The sequence below is a fragment of the Aythya ferina genome (assembly GCF_964211825.1).
Source record: "Aythya ferina genome assembly, chromosome: 17".
NCBI lineage: Eukaryota > Metazoa > Chordata > Aves > Anseriformes > Anatidae > Aythya > Aythya ferina.
In genome coordinates this window covers 6226461-6243514 of record NC_140316.1, presented here as the reverse complement: position 1 = coordinate 6243514, position 17054 = coordinate 6226461, and the positions used below count along the sequence as shown (strand labels likewise).

The following is a 17054-nucleotide window of genomic DNA, read 5'->3' as shown; positions in this document are numbered from 1 at the left end:
CTGGTGCCAAAGCTTCCCTGAGTTGGCTCTTTGATGCTTGGCCTCCCTGCCTTTAACCCTAGCAAGTCCAGGACAGTATTTTTCCATGTGCTGTGAGCTGTGGCCTCCTGATGGACGGGGGAAACAGGGAAGTGACAACGGTGCCCAAAGGGCAAGTGTGGGAGGAATGAGGGTGGGCAGCTGGAAGCCAGGGGGTGGGAGCTGGGCTGCTCTGGGTCCCTGAGCACTGTGATGGCCCCAGGGCAGTGCAGGAAGACCAGGACTGAGGGAGCTGACTAAAAGAGACCAACTGGAAGATAGAAGTGGGTGAGGAAGATTCATGGCTGTATTACAGCAGGGGAGCAGAGCGCTAATATTCTGGTGGCATGATCAGGTATCTGGCAGGGTTTGCTTGCGGAGAGGCCAAGCTGAATATTGTGCTGCAGAAATGATTCCTTGCTTTGCAGGGGAATTTCTGCCAAGTCCCTTCCTCTTCTGGCTCCCAGGTCCGGGTGTCTTGCTCAAGTCATGGGGCTTCCAACCAGTTTCCTGGCCGCTGCAGACTAAGGTGGTGCCAGTACTAAAAACAGCCTGTGCCGTCTCCCCCTCCTCCTCCTCTTCTCTTTGGTGAATTCCTGCCTCCTCCCTTTCAAGCAATGCTTATTCAGCTTTCCTTTGTAGATTCTCCCCCCCACCTCCTCCCTGCTCCGGAGCAGACTGAGCCCTGACCTGAGGAGCGGAGTAGGTAATGCAGGAGGGGCAATTTTAGGAAATATTCGGCCTTCCCTGCTATTACAGGACAGGTCTGACTGCTTTAAGCTGTTCTTTACCATCTACACCGGCTTGTTTGTCCCAACAACGCTTAAACAAACTCTTTTAAAGCTTTACATTTATTTATTTTTTTCTGTCTGAAGGGAAACTCGTATTGTTGAGGATCTGGCCCAGTTCCTGTTTACCCGAATCAACGCCAGGCTTTGCATGAAACCCTAAGGACCCGGGGGGCCAAGAATCCCCCGGCTACGTGCCACCCACCCGTGGGTGCCCAGCATCGGGCGCACTGGGGGCAGCGAAGGTCCCAGGCTTCTGCTCCCAGACTCCTGCTGCGTCCTCCCCGGGGCTGGCAGGGCCATGGCCGGGCACATGCCTCGCTCCAGAGGGTGAGGGCCTGGAGGTGGCTCGGGGCAGGGAGCCCCATGGGCTGAGGTGCCGTGGGGCTGACGTGGGCTCTCCCAGCGAGGCAGCACCCCCGTGGGTAGGGGGAGAGGCCTGTGGGCGAGGAGAGGCTGGGGGTGCCAAAGGCGAGCGGCTGTCCGCCTTGTCTTGTCTGTCAGACTTGATTAGATTTGGCTGGCGCTCCGGCGAAGGCCTCCACGCTGCGAGGGGTGGGGTCTGGCTGGAGGGGCAGAGCCAGGCCCTCCTTCTTTTATGTGCTGCTGAAAAGTAGCCTTTGTTGTGGGGTTTGCAGGCTTTGTCCCCTCCTGGAAGCTGTGCCCCTTTCTCGGGGCTTCAGTCCCTGAATGAGGTGAGCAGCCCTGTCTTTTTGTGTCAGATCCCAGCTCTGCCTTGCTTGGGTCTCTCGCTGACCCCCCAGGGGTCGAGAGAAGCGTTTTCCCTGCTCGTTTGGAGTTCTTAACGTAAAACCGTGCTTGGCGAGGATCCAGCAAGGTGTTAAGCTACTTTCAATCAGGAGTTCCCCCCAAGTCCCTCCCCTGCTTCGTCAAGCCTTTGTGAAAGGGTTAGAAGAACAACTGGAGATAGAAACTCAAATAAAATCCACCGTTTCAGGGCTTTCTGCAAACACGTTCCTCTCAGCCTGAGTGATCTGCAGTCAGCAATTTCCCATAGGGGTTTCCACCGTAAGCTTTTGTCATGGTGGTATTAATTTTGAGCAGCGTAACAGACCGGGAGTAAGCAGCCCTTAGTGGGCTTTATGGACACCGAGCTCAGGGCTGGATCACTGTCCAGCCCCTACAGACCACGTACCAAAACCTCCCTGTCGGGGAGCCGCGGGATGCATACCCCAGCAGCCAGAGGGCTCGGTGGGTGGGAAGGCAAAAGGTTGGTGTTCCAGGGAGTGAGCTGCAGGGCAGAGGTGACCGTGGGTCCCGGTGGTTTCGCCTTGCTGCAGGATGGAGCTGGGCTGAACACGCAGCCGTGACCAAGGCTGGCACTGCCACCCTGCTCCCCGTGCTGAGGGCTTGGGCTGCCCAGCAGGCCCCGTCCACCCCTCACTGTAAGTCATTAGCTACATATGAAGTGCTTTTGGGGTACACGCAGCTCAGAAGTGCCACAGCTTATCTACTGATGCTCCAGTGTCTGTGTTCCTGCCTGCAGTAGGTGGCTCATTTGCAAAGCCGTGTGAAGGAGATGCTTTTCAGGTCACTTTCCGCACACAACCTGCATGGAGCGTGACCGAGCACTGGGTCTTGAAGCCACCCCCAAGACTCCCCATGCTCTCAGCATCACACCAGGACAGCACCAGAAGCACTACTGCAGCCTCCTGGAGCGGGCAAGTTGCAGTCTGCTTGCCCCTCACACCTGGAACACGTTGGTGGCCGTGCTGAGCTCCTCAGAGGGTTTCCAGGCACTGTTTGAACGTGTCCCAGGGCAGGTGGCACAAGGCAATGGAACCAGACCCGAGTGCCAGCTGGTTTCACAGTATGTGCTGTGTGCTTTCATTGCTTAGGTTAAAATAATTTCCCAAGTACAGCAGTTGGAGCTTTGGCTATTGTCTTTAGGCAGCAGGTCTTTAATATGACCAGCCCCTCCTGTGGTGCCTTCAGAAACCTGAGAATGGCGACCGACTTGGTGCTTCCTTCTCTGCAGGCTCACGCTCCCGTTGCCGTGGGCGTGCAGAAAGCTTCGGCGCTGCAGGGGTTAAGCAGCTTGCACAGGGTGGAGGATTCTTCAGCCAAACCCAAGCTGATTGCACCTGGTTTGCTCAACCTATGTGTAAATGACACCATGGGCTTCCCACCCCCACCCCAGCAAATGCCACAGGGGCTGCCAAGGCAGACGTGCAGGTAGGGCTGCGGCAGCAGGTGTGGGGCCTGCAGCGGTAGGAGGCTCCTCGCCCCGGCCGGGGGGAGCAGGGGAGCAGCCGTGCCAGTCACACGCACGCTGCAGCCTCACGAGCTCTAATTGCCACAACCAGTGACACAACAGCGAGCCGAAGCCAAAAGTCCCCTCTGTTAAAATTTGCAGCCTCCTGTTAGACATACTCGGCAGTTACTGGCAGGGCGTAGGGGGGTCTGTTCCTCGTGAGGATGAGAAGCACAGATTTTGGTCAGGCAGCCCGCTCGCTCTGCGTGGCTCTGCCTTTGTGCAGGGCAGCTGGAGCCACGTGCCCAGCCAGGCAGCTCTGTGGTGAGGCTCGTTCCTGCTGTTGCTCACTGCCTCTGGGACGGTGCTCAGTGAGCACAGCGGGACGCGAGGAGGTTGCTACGTGCTGGGCTGTGTCACCGTTGCTTTGCTGTCTTGGGGAGGTGATGAAGGATGCAGGGCCGCAGAGTCAGGACTCAGAATTTGGAGTTACTGATGTGGAGTCTCTGGAAAGTCAGAGGAATTCAGGGTTGTAGGAAATTGCTAAGGATGCGCTGAATTCCTTATGGGAAACTGCTCTGGAAGTGTGTTGTGTGAAACTGTGCTTCTTTTCATGTGGGTGCCTCATGCAGCTCTGAAAACGATCACTATCGTGTAGTCGAGAGAGGATGAAATTCACATTTGTCCTCTGCCCCCACCCTCTCTCCAGGCAGACACCGTCCTTCCTTTTTCCGGTCCGCGTGCACAAAGACAATGGATGGCACGAGGTGACCTGGCTCCAGAGCAGCCCATGCTTTTTTACATGTCAGTGGAGATGCTGCTCATTTCTTGCTTCTGTGTTCACCCGTAAGACCTACCCTAAATCTGTGGGTGTAAACAATGCCGTTCTGCTGATTTCAGTAAAGTTTTACCTGGCTACAGTGTGAAGACACTGGCCCAGAGCTCCCGAAAGCTGACCTGCATTTGGGCTTTCTTTGGCTTTGTATGAAGGCGCTGAGGTGAGTGGTAAGGGCTGGGGAGATTCCATGTTGTGGCCCAGCTGGCGTGTGCAGCCACAAATAATAATTAATTGGCTCTTTAAGAAGTCTTGCAAACTCTTTTTTTTGTCTGTCTGTCTTAAGCTCCTTTTAATTAACTTCAGTCATGTCCCAACACATCATCTTGGCTGAATCACAGACCTCACTGTGCCAGTTTTTCGCATTCCTGAAATACACAGGCCGCCAGTGTTGCGAACGCAGCTCGGAGGCAGCGGCTCAGAGGAAGTCGGGCAGCTCTCCTGGAACTCAGAAATTTTCAGGAACTGTTGTGAAATCAAGAGGCTAAGCAGCAAGAGCCTCCCTGCTTCAAACTCCCGTGCTGCCCAATTCCCAGCAGTGTTGCCGTCTTGCACTTTCCCCACTGCCTCAAGGAGCAGCAATTGTAGCAGGCACCTGTGTACAAGCATCTTTGTTCCTGCAGAAAGCACCTTTATTCGGGTTACAGTGCTTGGGGCACGCAGCCTTTTTTTTTTTTTTTTTTCCTGTTCAAGAGCTTGTTTCTTTGTCGCACTTCGTATTGCAAAGGGTCAGCTTTCAAGATCGTTGGGCATGTTAACAAGATACTCAGGAATACTTAGTCACCAAACAAAGTCTGCGGGGCAACAGGACAAAGTTTTCTGCCTCTTCACTAGAAAGCTTCAAGCCCAGTCTAAGGATCATTTCCTTCTTTACAGGAATTTGGGGTTCAGGAGTGTCTCTTCATTGCTGTAAAACCTGGCAGTGCTCTCACCAGTGCAGGTGGAAATAACCCCCACATTTCCATTGACTCAAAGGTCTATCAGTGCTTGTTGTCCCTGCTCTAAGTGTTTTGAGCTGGAGACTTCTGCACTGGATAACCCAGAATCAACCTTAGCACCCATTTACCAATACAGAAAAGAATACAAATGTTACACTAACATTTGCTTAGAGTAACTTGCTTAGAGTGCAGCTTTGATAATGAAATTGCCCAGTCAGGACAAAATTGGTGTGTTATATTCAGTGGCTTAATGCTGAGGCTCAGTAAATTTAAGTGGGAAAGAGTGTGCGGCGTTACAGTGGTGAGGATATTCATCCATTTGAACAACTGACCACTGAATTCTTCATCCCTAGCCCCTGGGCTGCAAGTGAGGAGCTGCGAGATGCCCAGAAAACTCTTTCAGCAATACTTGTGTTTCCATAGCAGCTCCAGGAGTGAGTGCTCAGAGGTTGTTGCTGTGAGGCGGACAGTGGTGGCACGTTGGATTGTTATGGTGGTGAGTTTCGAGTAAGTGGGAGGAAGACAAGTATTATAGCTAACAAAAAGCAAAGAAAAAAGTGTCTCAGCCTTTTGGGAAGAGGATAGCAAAAACAGGAAAGGTGATGAGAAGCAAGCACCAGGTATGAGCATGGGAGCCATGCTTGGATCGCTGGGGGGCACGCACAAGGCCTGAAGACATAGACCCATTGTGAGAGGATGAGAAGCAGGAGCAGGATTCGATAATGAGCAAGAGAGTAAAACAAAACTGTCACTGATGAAGAATGCCACATCGTACACGTGGAGCTTGAGCTAATTCCTGCTGCTTCTGGTGTTTGACACCTCACTGTGTGTATGGACCCTGCCCTAGCTGCAGCAGTCACTGATAGGATGTACGAGCTGTTTAGGTTGGGAGAAAGACCCAAGAAAGTCAATAGTGAAATAAACTGACAGTGAAAAAGAGTGAGAGAGCTTCACGAGCTGGTAGGGCACTCAGTCAGCTCTGTTGCCTGTTCAGGATTTAGGTGTCTGCTGAGACACAAAGGATGTGGGGTTCCCAGTTCCAGCCATAAGGAGACACCAGCTGTGCTACAGTGGGTATGTTAAGGAACACATTTCCTCTGAAATACTTCAGTTCTCACCACTTGGCTTTAAGGAGCATATTACTAACTGTTCCCAACGTGATTGTCCCAGGAATAACACTGTCATGGATGTGGGCAGGACTAGACCCAAGGCAACGCACACTCCATTGTGCGAGTGCAGAGAATGGCGACCTGGAGCGGGCTGGGCCCTAGGAGAGGTGAATTGAAAACGCTGGGATGCCAGAACTGCACGTCTGTAATAACAGCGATTAAAAAAAAAAGAAGTCATGGATGTTACAGTATTTTTCCAGAAATTCTTCCGATCGGGAATAGTAAACACTGGTTTCTAAAGCACTTATTGGGCACCTGTCCCGGGAGAAGTGCTTGAACAGCAAAACTGAAGCGAGTTGTCAGAAAGGGCCAGACTTGGCCTTGAGCCACTGACAGCCAGTTTAATGCAGCGAGTGAGGTGCAAGAGGAAGAAAGGAAAACTGAGTCACTGGCTATTAGAAATGATGAAAACAGCTATCAGGACCTGCTCAAAAAGATCCAGTGGTAGGTAGCATGCTTTTTCTCTGAGTAGGGGCAAGGCTTTAGGATGTCACAGAGGAATATGCTTAAACAAATGGTGGTGGTGCTGATGTATTCTTTTCAGCTATGTGTTTCTTTCAACAGCCTAGCCGTTTGCCTAGGAAAACTATGAATCTTCAGGTGTTGATGGCAAGGCTGTTCGTCTTGAGAATCTGGTGTTGGGGTTCATATATATGTTTATGAGCAGCAATACGTGCAGTCTTGTAGCATTTATACTTGTAGCTTTTATACTACCCCTCTCAGCTTTTTGAAGTCACTGCTGTTTGTAAGTGAAGGTGTTAATATAGCTCTCTTTCACCCCAGGTCAAGATGTGACCCCATGCCTCACACTGATGCATAAGAGGAAAAGATCCTTTGAAAAGACAAAGTTTGGGATTACATAATGTGCAAAATAAATGGCAGTGAGAAAAAAAGAAAAGGGCTTCGATAGCAGTACTCAAACCTGCGGCCTGCTGACTGGCCACTAGTTGCCTTCAGAGAGCTGACAGGGCAGCTCCAGGCTCGCTGACCTCTTCCAGCTACTCAAACAAATATATCAAGTATTTATTAGCTTTGCTTCCCTGTATTCCCAGTGGCTGGACCTCCCGTAAGGTTTTCCCAGCACCGTGCATAGATGTGACTCACAGCACAGACGGCTGGGAAGCTCTGCTTGCTGCTGCTCCTCTGCGCGCTGCTATTCTGGAAGGCTGGTTCTCAGCTGTTCTGCGTGGTTGTGTACCGGCATTTTCAGCCCACATTTCCAGTTCCAATGGACTTCAAAAGAGGAAGATACTCCCATTAATGTTTTGCATGATAACAAGTTAGGCAAGCATCATTTTTGGATCCGGTTGATGGAAGACTGGTTACTGCCAGTGCCAAGTGGGCGTCTGAGTTGAGACTATCAAATGATGTCTGTTGTGTTACAGCTTTGTTGGATTTCCTGCTTGGAAAGTGACGCGTGTGCCAGACAAGCAGTGTTTTCTGTTTTGGCCTTAAAACAATCTTGGCACCCGGTGCAAGCTGTTTACTTTAAAAACTTAATTTTAACTATAGTTTTGGAAACATACTTTGGAAACATACTTGTCTGCAGATCAACAGCAATGGAGAGGACAGCAGAGCATCCCTTCTTTTACTCCTGTGTCCTTTAGAAATACCTTAATCTGCTTTGCTTTATGAGAGCTGCTTGTGATTGGTGTGTGATTTATTCATGCATTATCTCTTGCTGGGTCGGACAGACAGTAAAGAACATGTAGCTGAAAGACAATTCCGAATGGAGAGCATGGAAGAACATAACAGACAGCACCATTTTAAGTCCTTTTAATATTGTTTCACAACTCTTTCTTGCAATATACCTCTGATGGAAGGAGAACATACTTCATTTTGCTGAGTAGCCAACAGAAGTAGCCCATGTTAGGACCTGGAAGGGCGCTCTCCAGTCTGCTGCAAAGCCAGTGGTCACGCTGACACGCAGTGCCGGTAATTTCCACCTAACAGAAAGGTTCTTCAGAGCGCCAAGCGTGACGCCAGAATAGAAAACACTTCATTCATCAAAGCCATAAGTAAGAAACTCTGTGTTTTTGGTTTTAGAAGTAACTTTTGTACATTTATGACTTTTTCCACATTAAACACCATTTATGGTTTGGAAATTGTTCAGGCAAGAGGCATGTGGTTTGTGCTCCCAAATATCAGCAGCAGTTTTGTTAGGTTGAGTCTCTATTTTATGTTGACGTTTTTTTGGCTTTTCATTTATCTTTTGGGTGGACATCTCTGACAAAGCCAGCTGCCTCAAGGAGAACCCATAGCCCTCTCTCTAAACCAAGGACTAAGTGCTCTGCTTAAGGTGAAGAAGAAGGCGTTGGGAAGACGGCATAGGGAATTTGGGTTTGGAAGCCAGGCTTGTGAAAGTACCTAGTGAAGAAGTACCTCTTCTGGGATGTTCCCTCATCAGAGCAATTGCTGGAACAAATTGGGAAGAAGGAATTTCACACCTGGATTTTGAGACATGAGTTGATGGGTTTTTCCATACGCAATGTGAGAAATTATGGACTAGCTGTTGAATTTTCAGTTCATTCTATTCCTGCTGAATAAATGGTAAAGGGCTGATGCAAGACCTTGGTTTATGATCTAGGAACTCCGTTTTACAAATTCTACTGAGATTTCAAGGGCCTTCCTATGCGTAAGTGCAATGTTTGAAGTGGACAGAATTACATAAATAAGCTCTCTGTGTGTATCGAAGCAGAGGAAACTATGGATTGGATCTGCTTTTGTTCCTGCAGCATTTTAGATTCTAGCATTAATTCTTTCTTTAGCTGACCAGCCAGGACAGGATTTAGAAATGAATGCCAACATTTTTGCCTTTCAATATTCAATGTTCAGGCCTAGAAGAGCAATGCTTCTTTTCCAGAGTGCCTGAACACTCTGCAAGGACCCAGTGTGTCCCATTACTCCACTGAGTCACTCACGACAAATGCATGCTGTGGGGTATGTGGATGCAGTGACAGGTACTGCGGAGCACAAACTTTGGGAGCTGCTGAAAGCTCTCAGTCAATGCCTTTGTGATTTGGGGGTTTGAAACAGCACAAAAATTGCCCTGCAGGGTCAGAGCCATGGGCCAGGGCCATCTAGTAGTGTGAACCACAGTAAACGATGTCTGGTGCCATTGGAATATGGGAGCAAAACCTGCTTTTTTGGAGGGGTGTGGGCAGATTGCAGCTGTATTTTGACCTGTGTTTCCCTTTTTATGTTTGATTGGATTTGTCCCTTACCTACCACGGTTAACCTTCTGTCTGTGCTGGGTGAACAGCAGCCCTACATTTCAAAGAGAGAGAAGCAATTTTTCATTTTGTTTCCTGACTTGGCTAGATTTTCACGTGTGCCTACTTTGCATCCCAGCTGCTTCTGCAAGTCTAATGCCTCTAAACCCAGTTTCTCTTTCCTGGAGCCCTGGCCTGAGGGCTTGGAGCACTTATCTCTGGCCTCCCGTAGCAGCACACCCTGTGAGCAGGGTGTCACTCCCGTCCTCCCTGGGTCAGGACCGCAAGCCTACTCTTGGTGGTGCAAGCTCTCCGAGCTCCGCGTGCAGCCTGATTTGTGACGGTTTCCCAATAATGGGAAGAGATGATGAAAGCAAAGAAAGACGTACAGATGGGGAGAGATATCTCAGGGCTGCCAGGGCAGCTGTTTGAGATCTCTGAATCAGATGGAGACAGAGCTCCACCACCCTCAGCTTCCCCACCCTCAAACAAGCCATCTCCCATGTGCAAAGCAAAAGCAGCCGCACCCCGGCCCTGCCATGTTAGCTCACAGCCTGGTTAATAAATGGCAAATTCCAAGGGTAATCCTGTCAAAGTCTTCCTGACATCCCCAATTGATAATAGTAACCACAGAAGTGTCTCCCTGCTCTTCTGATTAATACCAAAAGAATTCTGCTTGATTAGATCATTACTGAGGGGAAATGTTGGAAAACATAAATATTGCAGGGAAGAAGCAGACTCCAGATGAGGGGGAAGGCTGCGAGTTTCCATGGTTTGTAACAGTTTTCACCTGATGCAGAAAAAAGGTCTGTGATTGTCTTCGGCTCTCCAGCAAACCTCCCAAGAATTTGCATGTCCCAGCCTTTCTTCTTCATCTGTAACTCATTCCTATCACGTCGGGGTGTGCAGGAGCCACACAAGTGCATACATCTTGGAAGGGTTGGAGTAAATGTAAAGTCCCAAGGGCAAAGACTCAGGTAATTGTTTCCTTGACAAGTCTGGCAAGGTCAAATTAGTGCAATTTGGGATCTTGGCACACCACGGAGGCATTGAGGGTGCAGGGAGGAGCAGTTCCCTTATCTCTGTCTCCATGCTACCATGTCCTCCTTCCCTGGAAAAGCTGGGGTGGCGGTGTGGAGGCTGGGTGAGAAACCCTGTGTTTCGGGGAGGATACCAGGCGGCCGCTGCCGTACCCATTCCTACCCCTTCCAGATCTGTGGTCCTGAGTTATCTTATGCTGAGATAAGTGGAGGCTGTTTGTGCTTCTCAGGCTGTCTGCAGATTCAGGCAGACATCATGAGATTCCTCACGCACGGTCTTTTATGCATTTATCACCTGCAGGCTTATGGACATGATGGTGGCTTATTTTTGCCTTTTTTAATGACTGTCAAGAATGTAATACAGAAGATCAGTAGAGCACTGCTTCACCCTCATCTTCTGATGCTGGCCTTGACATCTGTGGTGCTGCATCCGTGTTCCTCTGTCGCTGCGAAGTACAGTAAGCGTTGGCACCACAGCCTTGGTCATGTAGGTTTGACCAGAGCAGGAGCCACCAAACACTTGGGCTCCCCCGGGGTTGTTAGCTGCATGTTTCACCCCGGCAGCTCCCGAAACCTGGAATCTGCTTCACCCACTGAAGCACGGATTAGTGGGAAAAGGAAGTGTGGAGGCAAGAAAAGAGCAGGTTCTTCTGTGTGGACCTGATTCGCCAATCTATGCAAACACTTGATGGGTAGGGATAAAGGGGATGAGGCCACAGTCTTCTCAGTGATTTCTGCTGTAAGGGAGACTGAACACAGGAAGGGGTTGTCCTGAGAGGCTGCAGAATCTCCATCCTCAGAGATCCTCAAAGCCCAACTGGAGAGCTCCTGGGCAGCCTGCTGTAGTTGAGCCTGGCTTGAGCAGGGGGGTTGGACAAGCAGTCTCCATGGATGCTTCTAAACTCCGTGATTCTGTGGCTATGTTTGCAAAACACTTGTTAAAGGGTAGTTTGCTAGGCTGCCTGGGAGGTGAAACCAGCTTCAAACGTTCTCAGTAGGTCTCTGAAAATATCCCAGCTAACAACAACTCTCCACGCGTCTTTTTTAAGGTATATTTGTCCAGGCTGTGCTGGAACACAGCCTGCAGACTAATTGATAATCACAAGTGAGGAAAGGGATGAGCTGCAGCACGGCAGAAACAATGGAAAGGGGAAATTTCTAAGCCAGCTCTATTATTTAAGGCAATCCGTCATGCAACTGCACTTCAGTCCCTGCCCCCAAAGTGTGGGCCTGTGCCATTCTCTGCTGAGGTAGTAAGCTTGGCATTTGCCTGCAGGTATGAGAAGAGGATGGAGGAGGTCTCGATGAGCAGAACGCAGAGAGCCTGAGGCTCTGAGCCAAGGAGAATGAAGGAGCATTGCGATAACATCATGAAGTAGTAAAGGGCTGGAGGGACAATGCAAGTAACACAAGGAGGATGCGTGTAATTTGTTCTCCATACCCAGGGCATATAGGACAAAATGTCGAAGTTTTTGACTACAGCAAGACGTTAGGAAAAATCTTCCTAGCGCTAAGGCTAATGAAGCCCTGGAATAAAGTGCAACAGTGGCTGCAGGGTCTACAAAGGCAGTTCTGAAAGCAGGGTATAAAAATTTCAGTCTCAGATTGCAGACTGAACTGTCCTGCCTTGGAGCAAGCAGATGGACAGAGCAGAAGCTCCCTTTCTGTCCCTGGTTTCTGAGACTCCCTGCACCCGTGGGGGTTTGCATGCAGCTGAGAGCTTGCATGCAGGAAGGAGCTCCTCTCGCTGTCCCTCACTTGGATTCGAACTCACAGGGGAAAGCAACAGCGATGCATTTTGCCCTGTGGTTTTCTTACCTCTGAGCCTTGCCATGGCTGTTCACACCTGAAGTTCACAGAGTTCACGTTTCAAATTCAGAGTTAGTCCTGGGTCCAGCTCTGTCCTTGCAGAGGTGCTCAGCACCAGGAGTGGCCTTTTTGTTATGCTGAATGCTGGGCATTCTCCTTCCAAGTCAGTAGCCTTTCTAGAAGACCTGTGCAGGGTGGATAAAGCCTAGCATATCACGTAACTCGCTGCCAATATCAGCGTGTTTGAAAATGTCAGGTTACACATTAGGGTGGCTCCTTGACATGGAGCAATGCTGGAGGAGAGGGAGTGTGGCAGACAGGCAGGCAGCCTGCCTGGAGCGAGGAGAGGCAACCTTTCTTGTCAACTGATCGTGTGGGAGGAGGAGAGTGCTGATAAAAATAATAAAAGATCTTAACCCAGAGAAATTTGGGCACCAGTTCCCGTACAAGAAACATCCCTAATCCAGTGAAGGACTTACCGTCCCGGTCTGACACATCCACAGGGAATTCCCCACCAAATATGCCTTACTTCCCTCCTCTTCGTGCTCCTACACCCCATCCTGGACCACAGATAACACTTTCAGGCATGCTGTGAGTAAGCACAGGGGACTGGATCCCACTGGTAAAGCAGGCAGCTGGGGAGGTGACGCTGCGTGCTTTGAAATGTCTTCTCCAGAGCCTGCCTGGCTTCAGCTCAGTGTTGGGAATGCATTGGCAGCTGAGCAGGGATTTTCAGGTTTTACTGGGGTCTGAGTGGGGAAACTGAAACCCCTGAGAAGTGTCCAAAACTGTCTGAGGCTCCAGCTTATAGTACCTTTTCAGACCATCACCCATTCCTTCCTTCTGTGGAAGGCGCTGGCCTCAGCAGCCTTCTGCCTTTTGCTCCCCGCGCTTCAGAGGGGGCTTTTCAAGTGTGGGTTGGCATCATGCTGCCGTGAGTCAAAAACCCTGTAACATGCTGAGAGAGCAGACTCTGCAGTCCTGGCATTTCGTTATATTCCAGCCCACAGCCATTCCCTTTCTGAGAAACCTAACCACTTTGTCTCCTTTATTCCCTCCCTCTCAGCTCCCTGGACACGGCTGCTGCCATGAGATGTCTCAGCCAAGGATTTTGAGCCAAGATATCAGGGAAATGGTTTAACCAGATGTGTGCCCATGCCTGTGACACTGAACTCCGAGCTGCCGATCTGTAAAAAGCTTGTCATCTCCCCTGCCTCCCCGCAGCTAGGTGAGTATGGGTGGGACAGCAGCATATCCAGAAAAACACCTCTTTTCAAGGGGAAGGAGAGAAGGTTATAATTCAACTGTAAAATCTTGCTCCAGGCTGAAAGCTTGGCAAACAAAGGCTAAGCTTAGAAGTTATTTAAAAGGAAACAACAACAACAACAAAAAGCATAAAATAAATCAGGGCCGTCGTTTTGGGTGGAGATGAGGGTATAGACCTTAAAGATCATTCTTCAGGGGGGGAGGAGAAGGAATAGCTCAAGACAGAGTTGTATTTGGCTCTCAGCCCTACTATAACTAAGCCTTTTAAAGCCAGGAGAATAAATTGCAGCATCTGAATACACGTCCAATGCCTGGCCTTTCCCTTCACCCATTTATCAGAAGGAAGTAAGGCCCTGCGTACCCATAAAAGCATAGTAGATGCAGATATGGTGGCACTAGCTGAATTCTTCCAACTGCTACTTTCTGAATGTGGATTTCTCTGTAACTTAAAGTGTAAAAGCAAATAAAGCCACTGAGGTTCAGCTGGCCCAGATCAGAAGAGGAGAATATGCTGCTTTCAGTATTACAGAGCTTCTCATGTCTCTCCTTCTCTGGGCTCTATCATGCTTGTTGCTCAGGATTGTGCCCTGCAGAAGCAGCCTCACACTCGAAGCCCCTTGAAGCCCTTACATGGGCTGACTTCTGCTCAGTCCCGAGCTCACAAAGTTCAGGAAGAAGAAGGAGAGCTGGCTCTCTGCATAGCAGCAGAGACCATGAGCACAGAACATGCCTCTGGAGGAAAAACATTTCCAACTATTATCTAATGTGCACACCACACGTGGTTGGCAGCATGGCTTGTACAGGCCTTGGGAACAAAGACAAGGCCCAGCCAGTTAGCAGCTCTTGTGTGTGTCCTCATCTCCAGACCCTTGGGCCTCCGCAGCCTGTGTGCCCACACAGAATTACACTGCAGGCTCCCTCTGTGTTGGAGGCACTGTGGGACTTTCCCCATGGTTTGGAGCCCCAACGTGTCGAGTTAGGGAGGAAAGCGTAAGGCTGGTATTTTGGACAAACCCCTCAGCCCACCGAATTACCTATCAAATTGGATATAAGGAAAAAGCTTTTGCAGTAAGAGTGCATTAAGCACTGTAACAGGTCACCCAGCAAGGCTGTGAAAGCTCCATCCTTGGAGATTTTCTGAACGTGATTGGATAAGGCATAGAGCAACCTGACATAGCTTTGCTAACTCTCCTTATTGCTCTGCACACTTCAAAACCAGCCAGCCCCTCGGCTGCCTTGGGGAGTGCTTTGGCTAGAGCAGGCACCAAGGTAATGATCATGTAAGATGTAAAAGGCCCTTTCTGAATTTTTCTCCCTCACTCCATGGTTCATACATGTTCAACTCCATCAGCATAACTGACCCAGTCCTGGTTCAGATGGGATTTTACCGAGTTCTGCCCAAAACAGGCCTCCTTTGTAGGGCAGCACAGCTTAAACTTTTCTGGCTTTTGTACCAGACTTCAGAGATTGCTTGCAAATCTTTTCGTATGCGTTTGCAGATCCTTTCTTCAAGCACTCCTGTGCTGTCTGAAGAACTTAGTGCTCTCCAGCAGCAGACAGGGTCAGGTCTTGCTTCATATTAAAAAAAACGCACTTTAATTCTGTCCTTTCTCCAAGCTTAATGAGACAGGTGGAAGAAGCCAATAAAGATGCATTTAGGACTAGGTCTATTTGCTAAGAAGACTTGGAAAAACATTGTCTTGTGCTTCTGGCCATGTAACATCACCGCAGTATTAAAAGATCTCTTAGGTACGCTAGCATACTGCATAATTTGAGATCAGGTTGTCAAAGCATTGCCTTCCTGAATGTCTCAGTAGGGTCAACTCTACTGAGAGGTAGAGGAAGGCTCTTTCAGATATGTTGTTGAAGAAAAAGAAGCCTGGCCTTTTAGTCTGCTCTTATATTCCAGTGTTGACGCTCTCTTGTCATTTCTAGGGAAGACTGAGACATGGAATCCAGTCCATCTTCTACCTCCCCAAGTACAGCAAGAACATTTGTGGACTGATCTACAGCTTCTCTCAAGCACTGGAATTTCCAGGTGCATACGTTCTCAGGGCACAAGCAACCACAGGAGAGCTGCTTTTCAAAAGGTATGTCATCTCTTGTTTAGACTAAAAAAAATTCAAAAGAAAAGAGAAAGGAAAAAAAAAGAAATGAAAAAAATTGACCTTCGGCATCAAAACAAAGCAGGTCTTCCTTTTCTGTAATCTTTTTTTAACTGTGCTTCACACAAAACAAAGTGAAACTGTAACACTGAGTTAAGAAAATATGGGTGAAGGTAAAAGCAAGGTACTGCCATTGGAGATAGGCGAAATCAGAGCCCAGCAGAAAGAAGATGGCAGGGGAGAAGTTTAACAAGTTCATTTTATGTGCCACTGTGTCACGCTTCCCTTTGTTGCTCAAGAATGTTGTCTCACTGGTTCCTAGGGTGTGAAAGGGCCATGGTGCTGGGAAGATGTGCCCCATAGACCACGCATCAGGCACTGTTGGGCTGATGCTGACAGAAGGTTGATCCTTCTGAAAACTGCTTTTTTAACTGACACTGCAGTTGTGCTGAGGGTCAGGAACTGATGAGAACTTCTTGATCAGAGGCCCTCTGCACTGCAGTAGTTTGAAGAACAGTACCATGCAGGGCAAAAGTGTAATGAGAGTAGGTAGGCACTTGAACTCAATCAAGGGAAATTAATATGCCTCAGTAGAAAGTGTTCACAGTGTTCAAGAGGTTTGGAAGATATCCATCTTGTTAGGAGTTCAGGAGATTAACCTAAATGCTCTCTAAAATAATGGAGATCCCCCTCACTTCTGCTGCCTTCAAAGGAAATAAAGAGGACAAAAGTGCTCATAAACAGCGTTCTGTGTACACACATAAAGCAAAGCACAGGAGGAGCCTGACGGACCTTGTCAGGAAGGGTAGAGTGCACAGGGAGCGTGTGACAAGCTCTGGCACATACAGACCTATCCACTGCGATCTGTGGCTCGAAGCCAGGCTAGGTCAGAGTTTACACCAAGAATTGACATCTCTCCCGCTGCCAGTATTTGTACACATCCTAAACTGCTATTGCACAACCTGGCGTGAGTGGCACGCTCTGCTCAGAAGCAGAGACTGGAAGAGCAGGCTGCATCTGTCTGTTGGGCAGGACTGCAGAGTGCTGCTAGAGACATCCCAGCCTGCTTGCTTTCCTTGCCTCCTTCCAGTTCCCACCCATGCCCCCAGCCCTGAAACAAAGACTCCCACTAAAAGCAAGGCAGGAGCTGTAGCAGCAGATTCCCTAGTCCTAGTTGCTGCCCAAATGTCGACTGCTGCTGCAGGCTGTGGCTTGTGTGATGACAGTCCTGATTCAATTAGCTGATTTTTGAATCCTTCCTCGTAGGGCAGTAAGTCACTTGTGTGGACACTTAAACCAGTTAGAGTGGCCAGGAACTGATCGAGCGTAAATCTGTTAAAGAAAAGGAGGTGGAACACTGCTTTTCTTCTCTTTTTCTGTCTGTTGCCTCTACCTAGATGCACAGCCAGGCAGTTTGGTTGCAGTGCTCAGCTGCTTTGCCTTAGAAGTTGCTGTTAGCTCTTTCTGGGAAGAAAAAGGTTGTTCTGCCCTTGGTGATCTCAAAGCCTGTTGTAGAGCAAATCCTTGTGTGCTCCAAGGCTGTTCTTTGTAACTGCCCCTTCAACCAATTCCAGCCTAAAGACATGCGAGAACTGACACTTCACAGGGCTTTACAGCAAAGGACCACACTTCACACGTAAAGGGCTCAGCGAAGTGAAG

General features: G+C 49.2%; 1 protein-coding gene across 1 annotated transcript in view; it reads left to right on the top strand.

The window, feature by feature from the left end:
- The window catches only part of UBE2L3 (ubiquitin conjugating enzyme E2 L3), a 243152-nt gene that overhangs the window by 71476 nt on the left and 154622 nt on the right, over nucleotides 1-17054 (top strand). Inside the window, exons 3-4 of the mRNA XM_084491615.1 lie at nucleotides 13091-13252; nucleotides 15226-15380. The gene's annotated coding sequence lies outside the window, so the exon portion shown is untranslated. The remainder of the gene's footprint in view (nucleotides 1-13090; nucleotides 13253-15225; nucleotides 15381-17054) is intronic.